Source organism: Lepisma saccharinum, unplaced genomic scaffold (genome assembly GCF_977018435.1).
Source record: "Lepisma saccharinum unplaced genomic scaffold, izLepSacc3.1 HAP1_SCAFFOLD_479, whole genome shotgun sequence".
Taxonomy (NCBI): domain Eukaryota; kingdom Metazoa; phylum Arthropoda; class Insecta; order Zygentoma; family Lepismatidae; genus Lepisma; species Lepisma saccharinum.
The window spans coordinates 192,647-204,934 of record NW_028143171.1 but is presented as its reverse complement, the minus strand read 5'-3'; the positions used below and the strand labels follow the sequence as shown (position 1 = coordinate 204,934).

General features: G+C 37.0%; 1 long non-coding RNA gene across 1 annotated transcript in view; it reads left to right on the top strand.

Moving 5' to 3' along the window:
• The first annotated feature begins 1,788 nt into the window (after nt 1–1,788).
• The window catches only part of LOC145982947 (uncharacterized), a 98,265-nt gene continuing 87,765 nt past the window's right edge, over nt 1,789–12,288 (top strand). Inside the window, exon 1 of the long non-coding RNA XR_014441211.1 lies at nt 1,789–1,903. This is a non-coding gene — a long non-coding RNA (uncharacterized LOC145982947). The remainder of the gene's footprint in view (nt 1,904–12,288) is intronic.

Sequence of the window (12,288 nt, the reverse complement as noted above, 5' to 3'; positions counted from 1 at the left end):
CTTACCTTAATTTTTTCATAGAAGATATAATCAAGCTTTAAAACAAGGTATAACATGTTCCTTTAGAAGGACATGTTGTGCATCATAGCCTTTAAAAAGGAAGTTTTTTTTCCCCTGAATTAGCTGGGAACCCTACCTTAGCATTAAAATGTATCCCTACATGCTTTATTAAAAAAAGGTTCTAAATTCATTCCCACTAGTCTACTAGTTGCTTCTATAAATGGAGGATGCTTTGTCCATGGACAACGTGATGCTTTCTTCCCAACATAAATAACTTTTTTGGAATCCAAATAGTGCTCATTAGTTTAAGGAAGGTTCAAATTTTGTGAGACAATAATTGCCAAAATTCTATGGTAGTCTTTCAGCAAGGAGAATTTGGGAAAATCATAAAACAATGTGAACCGTTACACACAGTTTACTAAACCTGACCACAGAGCAAGTCATGAAGCATTTTGGCCACCAGGTGCAGTGTTTCTCAATCTTAGATACTGGAATCTGGTAAATTTATTTTATTTTATTCCTAGAACACAAAACCTTCGTAAATTTTACGAAACAACATAGATGATATAGTTGTCCAGAGTGAACTGTGCTAGCTCACACTTCCCCCACCTCACTACCTAACTTCCTGAGACAAGGTACTTAACAGTCGGACAATTGTCTGTATTGGAGGGTGTGTCGTAATTTTTGAGAGTTTTGTGACAATGTGTTTCTTTCGTGAACTTAACGTTTTTTTTCGTATATTTTTATTCTAAATAATATTTTTGTTTGCTGAAAGGAAGATGTAAGAGTTATTTTCTAAGTAGTTACACTGTTGTGTAATTTTTAGGTATTCAATTCCCGTTTTGAATTTAGTCTTGCTTATATACATTGGTTAACCATTTTATCAAACTTAATTTAGGTTCTGCCTCTAATTACCTTCATTTGTTTTGATCTTGTTGATTATGTATTTATTGTAATAGTTTCCAAATAAATTCTTATTTATATGCTGTCTACCTTTGTATTTTAAAGAATTCATAATTTCAGAATGTTAGGTTATGGAATTTTATATCCAACTTCAGTTTTTTACAAAACTTGATTATGTACACATTAAATTGTTTATTCTGAATCTTGTCAACAAGTGCAATTATTTTTCTAGGACATACGTATGATCAATGACGATGCGAAGAATTCTTCACACTAGCTCCTTGGGTGTTGCGAAGATGGAACAGCACGGTGTTATGGCAAGGTATTGCCTACCAAATAGGATAATCTGACAGGGTTTGTGACATTAATTTTGATAAAATTTTGAAATGCTTTATGTTCAGAGCTTCTGTTTTAATTGCAGTTAAGGCTACAGCAGTTTGTATGTCAGAAATTAGTACATGATGGAATATGTAAACCTACTGTTACATTTTAATTGCTGCATCTTTAGTAGAGCTTTAGTATCGGACCTTTTTCTCTTAGTTTTATACAATGATAACATTTTTATTATTATTATTATATTTCTCAGCTTATACAGTATAAAATATTAACTGCTGATGTCCGTGGTAGAGTGGTAAGTTTGAAATCTATTCAGTGTTTAATCCATCATCCATTTCGTCATTATTGTGATCAAGACAGCAGCTACAGAAGCTACGTAAAATTAATAGAAATAACTATGCTGCAATTTTACTTTTCGAGAAATGGAATTTGACTGGATATTATTTATATATATTTTCAAAGATAAATGCACATTATTGTAAGAATATTAAGCAATTCTTATTTTCAGTTCAGGTGAAATTGTGAACTTTCTATTCCATTCAAAGATGTTGGTAACCATGTGCAGATGTCCTCAGTGGATGGAAGTTTCAGATGACATCTACACCTTTTCAGGAGTTTCGAGGAAGGCTTTTGGTGGCTTGGGACTAGAAATGCCAAATTTTAGGTATGGTGGTCACGGCATTTATTGATTAGAGTATAATGTGTTATAGTTGTATCAGTGTGGCGACAGACCTGGAAAACCGGGAAAAGTCAGGGAATTTGAGGTGTCAAAAAAAAAGGCAGGGAAATGTCAGGGAATTTCGTCTTCATTGACTTTTTTTTTAAAATTATTTATTTATTTAAAGATATCTTTATGGAACTCTGCACGGGAACAGGAAATCTCGTTCGTAAGTTTCGGATTCAACTTTTAGGCCCCTTTTATGCGCAACACAACCATGCCACCAGAAACCAGTATGGCAGGAGGAGGAGAGAGGGAGAGAATTTTCTCTCGCCCGGGCTTCTCGGCGGGAATTTTAAATTCCAACACTCTTGGGAGGAATATTGTTATAACTCAGGCACTATGGGAGCAATCTACTTCGGAAAACTTTTGTTTTGCAGCTAAAACATCAGCGCATGCAACCGTGTACAATTCTGAACACTTGACAGAGGAAGGGGGATTGGGGGTCAAGTCCCCCAAATTTCAATGGAAAAAACATAAAACTCTGGACTTTGCCCCCTCTTCTCCCACTATGTTGGGGAGAATGCGTGAACTTTTGTATTCTTTTCAAAGAATGGACATTTCTCAAGAGAATGAAACATGTTTCATGTTCTTGTGTGCCATACAAGTTGAATAATAAGCCAAAATGTGAAACTCTGTCCTGTTTTTTACAAAAAATAGGTAATTTGCATATTGCTCAGAAAATTGTTATAGCTCTGGCACTATGGGAGTAATCTACTTCGGATAAGTTTTGTTTTGCAGCTAAAACATCAGAGCATGCAACCGTGTACAATTCAGAACGCCGAACCGAGGAAGGGGGTTTTTGGGGGCGCGACCCCCGAATTTCAATGGAAAGAAACAAAAATCTGGAGTTTGCCCCCTCTTCTGCCACTATTTTGGGAGAAGGCCCGAACTTTAGTATTCTTTTCAAAGAATGGACATTTCCCAAGAGAATGAAACATGTTTCATGTACTTGTGTGCCATACAAGTTGAATAATAAGCCAAAATGTGATTTTTTTTACGAAAAATCTGTGATTTGCATTTTTGGAGGTAAATTGTTATAACTCTGACACTATGGAAGCAATCTTCTTCGGATAAGTTTTGTTTTGCAGCTAGAACATCAGAGCATACAACCGTGTACAGTTCAGAACACTGGAGCGAGGAAGAGAGGCTTGGGGGCGTGACCCCCGAATTTCAATGAAAGAGAAAACAAAAATCTAGAGTTTGCCCCCTCTTCTCCTGCTACTTTGGGGAGAAGGCGCAAACCTTAGTATTTCCTTCAAAGAATGGACGTTTCCAAAGAGAACGAAACATGTTTCACGTTTTTGGGTGCCATACAAGTTTAATAATAAGCCAAAATGTAATTTTTTTTAACGAAAAATAGTTAATTTGCATTTTTGGAGGAAAATTGTTATAACTCTCGCACTATTGGAGCAATCTACTTCGGATAAGTTTTGTTTTGCAGCTAAAACATCAGAGCATGCAACCGTGTACAATTCAGAACGCCGAACCGAGGAAGGGGGTTTTGGGGGGGGGTGACCTCCGAATTTCAATGAAAAAACAAAAATCTGGAGTTTGCCCCCTCTTCTCCCGCTATTTGGGAAGAAGGTGCGAACTTTAGTATTCTTTCAAAGAATGCACATCTCTCAAGAGAATGAAACTTGTTTCACGTTTTTGGATGCCATACAAGTTGAATAATAAGCCAAAATGTGATTTTATTTTAACGAAAAATAGTTAATTTGCATTTTTGGAGGAAAATTGTTATAACTCTGGCACTATGGGAGCAATCTACTTTGGATAAGTTTTGTTTTGCAGCTAAAACATCAGGGCATGCAACGTGTACAATTCAGAATGCCGAACCGAGGAAGCGGGTTTTTGGGGGCACGACCCCCGAATTTCAATGAAAAGAAACATAAAAATCTGGAGTTTGTCCCCTCTTCTGCCACTATTTTGGGAGAAGGCCCGAACTTTAGTATTCTTTTCAAAGAATGGACATTTCAAAAGAGAATGAAACATGTTTCATGTTCTTGTGTGCCATACAAGTTGAATAATAAGCCAAAATGTGATTTTTTTACGAAAAATCTGTGATTTGCATTTTTGGAGGTAAATTGTTATAACTCTGGCACTATGGGAGCAATCTACTTTGGATAAGTTTTGTTTTGCAGCTAAAACATCAGAGCATGCAACCGTGTACAATTCAGAATGCCAAACAGAGGAAGGGGGGGGGGGGGGTTGGGGGTGCAACCACCGAATTTCAATGAAAAGAAAACAACATAAAAATCTTGAGTTTGCCCCCTCTTCTCCCACTATTTTGGGGAGAAGGCACAAACCTTAGTATTCTCTTCAAGGAATGGACGTTTCCAAAGAGATTGAAACATGTTTCATGTTCCTGGGTGCCATACAAGTTGAAGAATGAACGAAAATGTGAAACTCTGTTTGGAAATGTGGCATGGATTGCGGAGAGGGGGGAGGTTGGTCATCAATATGAATTTCCCAGGCTTGCTCCAGATCTGTGTCAGAGTTTCCACCCAAACATAAGAGTATGAAGGTCCGAAAAGCACATTCATTTCGTAATCAGCACCATGATACCATATGGTATCATCGGGCCAGTATGACCGTACTCTGATGATACCATATGGTATCATCAGGGAGGAGTAAAGGTTAAGCCTCTAAATATTGTGCAAAATGCATTGAATTATCATTTTTTCTTGTCCGTATGGGAGTAGTAAGGGGACTTGTCAACAGATGGATGGGATAAGAGCAGGTGGGGCCGTAGAGAGTTGTCAGACGTTGTAGTAAGGCATTTTGTTGGACAAACTGAAGGAACATGGAAACAAATAGGTTCCATTGATACATACGATTTTTGTCGAATATCGCCACCCGACAAAGTATCTCACTACAACATGCGACAGAAATTGCATGGACTGCAACATCCAACAAAAATCTCATGCATAAACAAGAAGAGCTTTAGACTGCAAATATGCTGCTGGTATTTTATTACTCTTCTGGCTCACTTCACCTTATTTAATGTGCAGTGCTTACAAAGGTTTTCTTTCATCATCCTGACGTATTACTTGTTTCGCACAAGTTAACATACGTTTACAATGACATTGCACTATTCTTAGATATCAAGAAGAATCCAACCAAACAGGATATATATTGAATACTATCACGAAAAAGTGAAACATAAATCTGCATTGGTGAACGTTATAAAAATTGGCAAGGCATGCTCCCAACCTCAAATTTACTGCAACACTAGTATTGCAATGAAATTACCGCCACTCTCTGTCCTGTCTGTTTAAACTCGTGAGAGATGGTCATTAATCTCTCACTGAGTAAGGATAAAAAAGTAAAAGATAATGCCAATTTTTCGTGCCATAATATATCGGTATCTGTCACATGAGATTGATTGATTTAAATTTTTTGGGTGCGTCACCAGTTATGGTCATTATGCACCCTTCAGTATATACGAGGAAAATTCCATTATCTAAAATCTTTACCTTAAAATTAAAAAAGGGTTATGGAAAATAACTTTTCCAAAATAACTTTCAAGATACCAAACTCTCACGAAAAGGCGTAAGCCATGTGACTTACAATTTGAAACAGTAGTTTAAAAACACCATGAAGGTATAATTTTAGATATTTGCCAGAAAATGCGCTAAAATGAAATTGTGAATTTTGGGAAAAATGACACCGTATAGTAAAAAATAAAAAAATAAGAAAATACACCAATTTGAAAAAAAAATAACAAAATATCGAGGTCCCTACTGATTAGGCATAAATAAAACAAGAATATCAGTTGTAATTTGTTGCATTAGTAATAGTGAGTCCTAACCTAATGTTCGGCATAATCACCACCGTTATTCTGGCATTTGTCATAGCATGGTACTAAATTTTGTATGCCCATGGTATATGTGTCTGACAGCAAAGACTGGAACTATCTCTACCGCAGTGTAGCTGTCAAATCCTTGCCCTGCCAGTAACCTCTTCAGTTAAACAAAGATATGAAAGTCGGTACATTCAAGGCCAGGGCTGTACAGGGAGTAGTCCAAGATCTCTCACCTGAAGTGATGCAAAGGGCCCGTGTGTACTCAGCTGTATGGGGTTGTGCACATTCGATTGGCCTTCCGTGAATTTTCTTCACCATCGTCTGACCATACTATCACTCACGACATCCGGTCTGCACACCTCACACGATTGCTGGTGGCTCTGTGCCAAATTCTGAGCGTGCAATGTAGGCTACATGGCAGTCGGTGGGAGACTGTATGAGAGCTGCAATCTTTAAACTAGAACTGTCCTAAAATGGCTGCATTGCAGCTGTACCAGATTACAGCTACATGCCACTTCTTCCTGCCTGCATGTGTGTGTGTCACTCTCCGACCACTAGTGCTGCGTACCATTGGAGCTTTTTTCAGGATGCCCCTCGTATATGAACTTTCAGAAGCTTTTATTATTAGAGTGTTCCTTTTTTAATGTGTGGTTAGCTAAATCAGGTACCTATACAATGCAATTCTATAAATTCCTTGTGTTAAATTTCTAATATTTACATACCATTTTTGTCAGCATTAATGGTATAACTGCATGTTGTCAGTTTCACAGTACTTCATTTGGATATACTGCACTGAAGCAGAAATCCCATTGATAATGTAAGGAAATATGACACTTTATTTTGTTTGATTCAATTGTTTTACTTATATCAAGAGTTAAGTTGTTTGCTTTACAGAGAAGAGAGAAGTAGCTTTATGCATTGAAAAATGAGTCTGCACTCATGGTTCTTGTAAGCAGAGGGTTCCAAACCTCAGTGGAAATATCAACATATAATACCGAGAATGTATAAGGAGATTGATAAATTACAAATTGTATTTGTTAATCAATCACTCTTCACTCTTATCTCATTTAGTCGTAACTTTAAAAATAATCAAGTATTTTATTTTAAACTTACTGCGTATGACAAAATTCCGTAATCCTTCCCTAGCTTGTGAATTGTAATAATTTTACAAATTCACTATTTTGCAGTTTGAGTTCAAATCATAGAGAATAGAGAAATTAAGTCAATTTCATAGAAGATAATATTGGTACTTAACAAAACCATACTTGGATCTGTATGAGTTTATTATTTCCATTTGCAAAAACATAGATTTAGTTTAGGTTGTAATTGTCAGGGAAAAATGTAAATTTTGTCCTGGAAAACCTGGAAAAGTCAGGGAATTTCATTTCTGCTTGTTTGTAGCCACCCTGTGTATGTTTTCAGTAAGGTTGCTTGCTTGATCATTTAGGATGCTGGAAGAGATTAAAGTTAGTTGAAAGGTTGAGGTTCAGTTCCTGATCACTTAACAGATGAAATGTGGCCTAATTCTCATTTACACATATTGTGATGATTAGGGGGTGGATTTTTGCATATTTGCATGTTTTTTCCTTAAGGAGAATTCATATGCTCTCAACGGATTTATCCATTTTGCTTGATGTTGGTTCCTCTGGTAAAGTTTTATAGTGGATATAAATGTATATTTGGGATGTTAGGGCATATTATTGCTTAACGTGCATATAATTTGCATATATTGGCAATTTGGGAACAATTTTCATGTAATTGTTAGTCGCAAGTTGTATGCTTCATTTTCCCCATTCTTTGTGTCAACATTAAAAATAGCCTACTTCGTCTGGTCATGGGCACTAGTTGGATCAAGGACATTCCAAAACTCATCTCATATCGTTGCAGGTTTTCTGTTTGCTAAGATAGAGAGAACCCACCCTTTCGCCAACCAACGACCTTTCAGAGATGTGAGTTACATTTCCAAATTCAAGTTACAACACTGGGGTCACGTTATTTGAGGTTTATCTTTTAATGTGACATCTTGACCTGTCCATATGGTACAAGGTGTTTTTAATACTTGTACTTTGGCCACCTGTTCTTTTATCGATCTGTCCATAACGTACAGTGTTTTTGAGACTTGTCCTTTGGTGACCCGTTGATTTAGCAACTGTCCTTATGCTACCTGGTCTATTTGTGGCCTTTGCATATTCTAGACAGTCTTTCTGAGACTTGTCCTTTGGCGACCCGTTCTTCTACCAATCTGTCCATATGGTACAAAGTGTTTTTTTGAGACTTGTCCTTTGGTGACCCTTTCTTGTAGCAATCTCTCCATACCAACGATCTTTCAGAGATGGGAGTCACATTTCCAAATTCCAGCGACAACACTGGGGTCGCTTTATTTGAGGATTATCTTTTAATGTGACATCTTGATAAATCTGTGAGTATGTGTGTGTGTCTGCAGGAGATAAGAAGTAACAGCATTGCTCCAAGATTGGGTAGAAGGTAACGATGCATTTACCACTGAGTGGAGTTATTTATTTTCAAGTATGCTCTAAACATGTAATACATTTCAGGTATTTAGAGTAGTTTGACAGCTTAAATGGAAATTTCCGAATTTTAAATTTGCCCGTTTTTGGCAACAGGATACATATCTTGCGTGCGTAGGCCTGGAAAGTGATTTTTACAAAATTATGTTAATTTTTGCAGACAATGCTGCTGTATAACCTAGTGAAGGATATCATTATGTTATTTGAGTACAAAATAAAAAGAAAGTAGGAACTAAGAGAATGATGGTCAGATGATGAACATATGCAATATGAGCATGTTATTGTATTTTTATTATGTCTAATTGTGATTGTCTGTGGATGGATTGCAGCTAAATATTCAAACAACATGCTGCTGAGGATGAAACATGATTTTTGGATGATTTTTTCACGAAATTAGTAGTGATTTGAAGTGCTTATTTTACTATTAAAATAATTGGGAGGATAAAGATTGCAGTCCCATAGAAACTGAGATAGCGTCCGTGTCCCTGGTGTTGATAAGGAAAATTGTCACAGTTATATCTTGTATATAACCTGCAGCACAATATGTGTTAAAAATTATGCTTTTCTTATTTTTTGGTCTAAACCATTAGAAGAAATATCGTTGTGCATTATTTTCCATTAAATCTCAAGCGACAATTAGCATTTCTTTGACTCCCATGTTACGGTAGTTGTGAACCACACTTTCATAGCGCAGACAATTTGCTGCCTGAGTTCAATATCCGCCTATAATACATTTATCTGTGCGAACTGTATCGCCACCAGAACCACACGTTAGCATTGCTTCCTTTGAACTGACTGTTAAGCTGATGGATTCACATTCAGTGTGTTTGCAGGTTGAATCCCCGTACTTGCCATTGTGATCTGAATCTTAAAGTATTAAAAATATGGTAAAATTTCGTTGATAGTTTTGAACGGAAAAAGATTAAATTTTTTTTCCTTTGTCCATCCAATATCTCTTCGATATTTCTCAAAAGAAAATAGTACCAGGAGAAGTTGAGAAAGCTGAATTGGAGAAGCAGTTAGCAATGGCTTCCAGAAACCCAGGTTTGCAGTTTCTGCGACAGGTGAATTCGGTGTTGCATTGGGAACCTGTCCAGGATTTCCCTGGGTATTCCACAACTGAAATTTATTTAGATATTTATTTTGAATATCCTGAATACAGAAAAATCTATTTTAAATCAGGATATCAACACAGGATATGAAACGAACAAACACTGTGAAATGGAAAGAACATTTTCAAAATACAAAGACGTATTTTCTGACAATTGCAAGAGTCTGCTATTTGAAAAAATATATAAATAACGTCTAGTATATTGGAATGATAATGCAAAAGAATAAGATACTGATTAATGCAACGAAAAGAGCATAGTGTTTCCATCTAGATACGTATATTATTATAATTGCAAGATTGCAGGTTTTAGAGCGAGGCTCCACACAAAGGAATGCATGTAATATAATAATTTTGTTACATGAAACTAAAAACATTTGTAAATTAGTATTTTTCTTGTGATCCTAAATAGCACAATATGTCAAACTTTCATTTCTATAATTGTGTTCAGTGAGTTACTGATATATTTACTTTGCATGTAAGTTGTACAGAACCTTTAATAGGTTGTTTTGAAATTTTTAGTGCATATTTTGGCCTTCTTTAGTGCATACAAATCTGCCCCTAGTGATGATTAATAGACAAGAAAGTCATATAAAGTAGGAATTTATATGGGTTTCTGCTAATCATAATTTAACATTGTCAGTAATGAAGCACTGATCCTTGATAGCACTGATTGAAGGTCTTCCTGGGAAGTTCTCATTCATATTTTAGGATTCCTCTGGTCTAACATGGTCTTGAAGGCTGACTAGACTTTCATCTTGGTGAAAAATCATGGAGTTCAACATCTCTTACACTGTAAGTTTTCTTGGCTTTGGGATTATGATCTGTTTATTAAAAGTTCTGAATGTTGAATGAATTTTGCAAGTTTTGTAACTATGGCTGCTCTCTGATACATTTGTGAGAAATTATATTCATTCTTGTAGTAAATGTGATCCTGTATTTATGAATAATAAGATGTAGAATGCTACCTCCATTTGGTGCAAGGAGCATAAATCTTAATCTTAAACCTCAGCTAGCTTCTCTACAGGGTAGGGTTCTTTGTAGACAACGAAACCAGACAGGATGCCTTCCAATGGAGACGTTTAAACGAATATATTATTTAAACACAGGATACATGGAGTAAGAATATTTACTAGTTTACAGTCAATTTTCATCTCAATATGCTTTTATTATTTCTTTTCTCTATTTGAATATTCTTCTATCTGGACTTCCTTTGTAATGGACAGATCTGGATCTGGACTTCCTTCGTAATGGACTGTCTGGATCTGGACTTCCTTCGTAATGGACAGATCTGGATCTGGACTTCCTTCGTAATGGACAGATCTGGATCTGGACTTCCTTCGTAATGGACAGATCTGGATCTGGACTTCCTTCGTAATGGACAGATCTGGATCTGGACTTCCTTCGTAATGGACAGATCTGGATCTGGACTTCCTTTGTAATGGACAGATCTGGATCTGGACTTTCTTCATAGGAGGGTCACTATTTATATTTTGAGCCTTGGCAACACTGATTGTTAGGCGCGATTTGACGTTTGCACGGAATCGTCTGGCATTATTGACCATAACGTACTTCAAATGTTTTGTCAATAGCTTCATTTGTGTTGTTTATGTTGCCTTGGAGATTGCGCGACAACAATAAAATGGAATTAACTCGTGAACATTTTCGTGCGATGATTTTTTACGATTTTCGACGTGGATTATCAAGACGAGTGCATCCATCAACTTACTTCCACATTTGGCGATGAAGCCTCATCCTTTGCCACTGTGAAACGCTGGTATAACGAATTTAATCGTGGCCGCCATTCGCTCACAGACGAGATTCGCGAAGGTCGTCCAAAATCAGTTGTTGTTCAAGAAAACATTGATCCTGTGCAAAACCTAATACTGCAAGATCGTCATGTGACATACTGTGAGATTGAGGCAACCATAGGCATTAGTTCCACAAGCATATATAAAATATTACATGATCATTTAGCTGTGAGAAAGGTATGTTCTCGTTGGATCCCACACAATTTGACAAAAACTCAAAAAGACGCTCGCGTCAATTGGTGCAAACAAATGCTCAATAAATACAATCGTGGTGCTTCAAAAGACGTATATAAGATTGTAACAGGTGACGAATCATGGATATATGCATATGAGCCGGAACGTAAACAGCAGTCGACTGTATGGGTGTTTCAAGATGAACCCAATCCAACAAAAGTTGTTCGCGCTCGCAGCACATCGAAACAAATGGTCGCCTGTTTTTTCGGGAAAACTGGTCATGTGGCAACTGTGCCTGTAGAGGAACGTAGAACGGTCAACTCTGAATGGTACACAACAATTTGTTTGCCAGAGGTCTTCGGTCAAATACGGAAAACAAACAAACGCCGTCGGATCATTCTTCATCAAGACAATGCCAGCTGTCACACATCTCGTCTAACAACAGACTTTATGAACAGTCAAAAAATCGAATTGATGGGTCATCCGCCGTACAGTCCTGATTTGGCACCCAATGACTTCTTCTTGTTCCCGAATGTCAAGAATAAATTGCGTGGACAACGATTTTCGTCAGCGGAAGATGCCGTTGATGCGTTCAAAAACCATATTATGGAGGTGTCTCAAGAAGATTGTAAAAACTGTTTTGACAAATGGTTCGAACGAATGCAAAAGTGTATTGACCATAAAGGAGAATACTTCGAAAAACAATAAAGCAGTTTTCAATGCCAAATTCCTGTTTTTTTCATTCGTAATGGACAGATCTGGACTTCCTTCGTAATGGACAGATCTGGACTTCCTTCGTAATGGACAGATCTGGACTTCCTTCGTAATGGACAGATCTGGACTTCCTTCGTAATGGACAGATCTGGACTTCCTTCGTAATGGACAGATCTGGACTTCCTTCG